Below are 5,456 nucleotides of genomic sequence, written 5' to 3' on the forward strand. Positions count from 1 at the left end.
ACTCTAAGTCAGGTCCTCTTGGTGGCCTTGATTGCTGGGCCTGTCCCTGCTTCTTTTTTTCTTCTACATGGTTGTTATCTGGGAAGAACTGAGATCTAAGAAGAGACAAGTGCTAAAAACTCAGCACCTTCTGTCTGAGGTTTCTTTCCCTTTAACACTCTCCTTACTCCAACTCTTTGCACCCCAGTCCATCAGGTGGGAGGAATGTGGTCGATGCTGGCTACACCAGTCAGGTTCAATTCCATGGTGACACTTTCCCCCAAACAAAAGTCATTTTTCTTTAATTAAGGAGGGAGAAGTAAAGAAAGGTGATAGAGGAATATATTACCAGGTTTCATAAAGGGATGACTTGTTTGGTTGGCAAGTTGTTCATAACTGTTTTCCCTCTCCTGGTTTCCTTGTCCATGAGAAATGAGCTAGTACTTTATAAAAATAAATTTAACAGCAGCTATTTTCAAGAGAGAGAGATTTGAATTTCACAAACATATATCTTAGATGAAACAACCCTTTCAAGTTTGAGCAATTGATTTTATCAAGAGTTTTTCCCCAGGGCTCTTTGCAGAATGAAATTTATAATAGTAGCTCTGTAGTTTTGAAGGTCCTCTTTTTACTAAGTATGTGTCAGTTCATTCATTTTCATGCACTGTGCAGAGGTAAAGCCAATAGCTGTCTGAATGTGTCTACTTCAATTAATAATGTAGTATCAAGAAAATCAATAGGATATTTCAATACTCTTCCAACTTATCCTTCTGACCTCAAAGGCAGAGGATGGTGCTGAAGCTGAAGCCCCAATACTTTGGCCATCTGATGCAAAGAACTGACTCATTTGAAAAGACCCTGATGCTGGGAAAGATTGAAGGCAGGAGAAGAAGGGGATGACAGAGGATACGATGGTTGGATGGCATCACCGACTCGATGGGCATGAGTTTGAGCAAGCTCTGGGAGTTGGTGATGGACAGGGAGGCCTGGCATGCTGCAGTCCATGGGGTCACAAAGAGTCAGACATGACTAAGCAACTGAATTGAACTGATTCACTGGAATGAAGTCAACTTAGATTCTTAGGTTGCAGTCAAAGTGGTTATATAACAAAGACAAGAGAATTGTGCGTTTTCTGATATTTCTTTTTATATTTATGATCAGTGTTAGCAGGACAGGGAGAAATGGAGGAGGAAGTGGGAGGAAGAGCGTAACGGTTGCTGTGGTTTTAGATGCTAAGGGAGATACAGACCCTCCTGTAATTCTGCAGTGACTGCAAGAAGGGCTGTCCCGGGGGTGGATTATGGTACAGGGGCTGCTGAAGCCTTCTGGCAAGTCCCTCCTCACAGTCCTTGACCCTGGCTGCCTGATTGGAAAAGTGACTCCAGAGGCAGAGCTCATCTGGAGAGGCCCCTCCGTGTGCCTCTGCTTGGGGCATGAGAACGATTTCGATTTGTAAAATGAAATGTTGAGAATCCTGCATCTGTGGGCACTAAAAATTCCCCAAACCCAAGATGTGAAGGTTAAATAGAATAGAGAGACTCACCCTTTGAGGCCTTGTTATAAAATATGTGTGGAAAATTTGAATTATTTTGTATGACGGGTTTAGGGACAGTTCCTAGTATGGATATCATGATCTGAATGACGGATTAGATATAGGGCTGGGGTCCAGACACCAGTCACGCATCCACAATAGGCATGTAAGAAATCAGTATGAACTCGAATTAGTATCTGAAGCCTTTCCCCAAAGTACCTTTGTTTAATGGAGAGAAAATCCCGATCCATTAAGTGTCATAGGCCAGATTACTCTGTCACCTGCGATGACATCACCACAACTGTCTGGAATGCCACATGGCTTGTACTGTGTTTTGGAAAATTCTTGCTTGTGGTGACCCCACTTCCTTTATCAATGCCCCTTCCCACGTGCTGCTACACTCTCTGCCTTCCTGGTCCTCACTATTGCTTGACTTCACCCTACAGCCATATTCAGGAAGGTTGTAAGAGAGAAAGAAACCTTCAGAGCTGGGAAGGGACCAGCTAGTCGAGTAATTCCAAGCTGTGCTCCTGCGGTGCCTAAGCATGCACAGAGTTGGGACTCAGAGCAGAGGTGAGCCAAACTGGGGTCTGCTCAAAGCCCTTACCAGCTTTCACCTGTCCTGCTTCAAACAAATCAGTAAAAGGTTTGAAACTCAGTGACCTAGTCCAGTTGCTTTCCTTTCCAGGTAAGGAAATTGGAGCCTGAAGAGCTGACTTCCTAGATACTAAGCGCTTGAGTGTGGTAGTGACAGAACCGTTTTAGAAAAGTTATGACCAACCTAGATAGCATATTCAAAAGCAGAGGCATTACTTTGCTGACTAAGGTCCGTCTAGTCAAGGCTATGGTTTTCCAGTGGTCATGTATGGATGTGAGAGTTGGACTGTGAAGAAGGCTGAGCACCGAAGAATTGATGCTTTTGAACTGTGGTGTTGGAGAAGACTCTTGAGAGTCCCTTGGACTGCAAGGAGATCCAACCAGTCCATTCTGAAGGAGATCAGCCCTGGGTGTTCTTTGGAAGGAATGGTGCTAAAGCTGAAACTCCAGTACTTTGGCCACCTCATGCAAAGAGGTGACTCATTGGAAAAGGCTCTGATGCTGGGAGGAATTGGGGGCAGGAGGAGAAGGGGACAACCGAGGATGAGATGGCTGGATGGCATCACTGGCTCGATGGACGTGAGTCTGAGTGAACTCAGGGAGTTGGTGATGGACTGGGAGGCCTGGCGTGCTGTGATTCATGGGGTCGCAAAGAGCCAGACACGTCTGAGCAACTGAACTGAACTGAACTTCTGGAAACCGGAAGTCCAGCCCTGGCTAATGAAGGAGGGAGTTAAAAGGTAACTTTGTAAAGTTTTGGTTTCCTTTGGAGATTTTAACCTTCCCAAGGATATGCTTGCCACCTTCTTTAGATTCTCTGTTTTGGGAATACAACCTTAGAGAATTGTACATGCTGTTTCAGGAAAAAATTCAATAGCAACTTTAAGCTAGTGCTTCTCCTGGCAATGTGAGGCTAAACATGGGCTACTATGGTAAAGACTGTGACTTTAGCCTATCTTTAGTCTAAAGCTCCTTTTTCACACTTTGCTGTGATGAAATGATAAGTATGCCTAATCCACGTCCCTAGTTCCTGGATAGCAGCTTGATTTGTGATGGTGCTGGAAATCTTTGCTGTCACCCCTCCCCCTGCCTGGACTCATCTCTCCTTTAGACCCTCCCTCTCCAACCCTAGACTTATCAACAGTCTGCCTGACATTTCCATTTGCTTGTCTAGGAAACATCTCAAATTCACATGACAAAAGGTGAATTTCTAGTCTTCTCTCCCAAGTCAATTCCATTTGAACATTTTTCATCTTGGTTAATGGCAGCTTTTCCAGGCTTCCCAAGTGGCGTTCGTGGTAAAGAACATGCCTGCCAATGCAGGAGACTCAAGAGACCCAGCTTTGATCCCTAGGTCAGGAAGATCCCCTAAAGTAGGAAATGGCACCCCACTCCAGTATACTTGCCTGGAAAAGTCCATGGGCAGAGGAGCCTGGCAGGCTATGGTCCATGGGGCTGCAAAGAGGCCAACATGACTGAGCCACTGAGCACATGTCATACGTCATGTCACAGTGGCAGCTCTGTCCTGCTTACTCAGGCCCAGATGCTCAGAGTCATCTTGCTCCTGTCTCACGTCCTCTGTCCACTCTATATCTGACAGGTTCTCACTCCCTCCACTGCTGTCACCTCGGACTAAGCCACTATCATTTCCTGTCCTGTTTAGCTTGAGTTTCTTAACTTGGCTTTCTTTCTGCCTATGACTCTTGCTTTCAGTCTATTCTTGAAGTGGTCAGAGAGGTCCTTTTCATAACTAAGGCAGGTCATGTCATCCTTTCTTCAAGACACTCCCCATCTCACTCAGAAGTTAAAAGATCTTCCCCCTCCGGCCCCTACCCTCTTCCATATCCCACTGCTCCAAGCCACACCTGTCCAAGCTGCCCCCAAGTCCCTCCATGCCCTTCCTCTTCACGGTCACCCTTCCTTGCCTCACCCCCGTCACTTCTCTGGGCTCATGGCTCCAACCCCACTACTCTTGCTCCTCCTGATCACTCCACTCCAGCCACACCAGCCTCTAGGCTGAGCCTCAAACACTCTTGGTATGCTTCAGAATTAGACGATTTATTGGTGGTCCCCTCTGCATGGGTCGCTCTAGTCAGATGGCTAACTCCCTCACAACATTAGGGCTTTGTTCCAATGTCCCTTTCTCAATAATCATCCTTGCTAAATCATCAGGGAACTGCAAACAAAAACCACAATGAGATATCACCTCATATCTGTCAGAATGGCTATCACCAAAAAGAACACAAATAACAAATGTTGGTGAAGATGTGGAGAAAAGGGAACCCTCTGCACTGTTGGTGAGTGTAAATTGGTGCAGCCACTGTGAAAAACAGTATGAAGTTTCCCAGAAAACTAAAAATGGAACTATCATATCGCTTGGAAATGTCCCCGCCCCCCCCCCAAAAAAACGCTAACTTGAAAAGATACTACCCCAGTGTGTTCATCAGTTCAGTTCAGTCGCTCAGTCGTGTCTGACTCTTTGCGACCCCATGAACCACAGCACACCAGGCCTCCCTGTCCATTACCAACTCCTGGAGTTCACTCAAACTCATGTCCATCAAGTCGGTGATGCCATCCAGCCATCTCATCCTCTGTTGTCCCCTTCTCCTCCTGCCCTCAATCTTTCCCAGCATCAGGGTCTTTTCCAATGAGTCAGCCCTTCGCATCAGGTGGCCAAATGTTCATAGCAGCTTGATTTACAACTGCCAAGATATGGAAGCAAACTAAGAGTCCACCAACAGATGAACGTACAAAGAAGATATGGTATATATTCAAAGGAATACTATGCAACCATAAAAAGGAACAAAAGTTTGGGGTTTGCAACAACCTAAATGGACTTGGAGGGCATTATGCCAAGTGAAGTAGGTCATACAGAGAAGAACCAATACTGTACACTATCACTTTTATAGAGAATCAAAAAAATACAGCTAATGAATATTAACAAAGCAGACTCAGATATAGACAACTAGTGAGTACTAGTGGGGAGAAGAAAGGAGGAGAGTAAGAGATGAAAGCTATTATGTATAAAATAATCTATGAAGATATACTGTACATTGCAGGGAATACAGCCAACATTCATAATAACTAAAAATGGGATATAACCTTTAAAAATTGTGACTCATATTATTTGTTGTTCAGTTGCTCAGTCATGTCTGACTCTTTGAGACCCCATGGACTGCGGCTCGGCAGGTTTCCCTGTCCGTCACCATCTCCTAGAGTTTGCTCAAACTCATGTCCATTGAGTCAGTGATGCCATCAAACCATCTCATCCTCTGTTGCCTCCTTCTCCTCCTGCCCTCCATCTTTCCCATCATCAGGGTCTTTTCTAAGGAGTAGGCTCTTTGCATCA

This window comes from Ovis canadensis, chromosome 23, assembly GCF_042477335.2.
Source record: "Ovis canadensis isolate MfBH-ARS-UI-01 breed Bighorn chromosome 23, ARS-UI_OviCan_v2, whole genome shotgun sequence".
NCBI classification, from domain to species: Eukaryota; Metazoa; Chordata; class Mammalia; order Artiodactyla; family Bovidae; genus Ovis; species Ovis canadensis.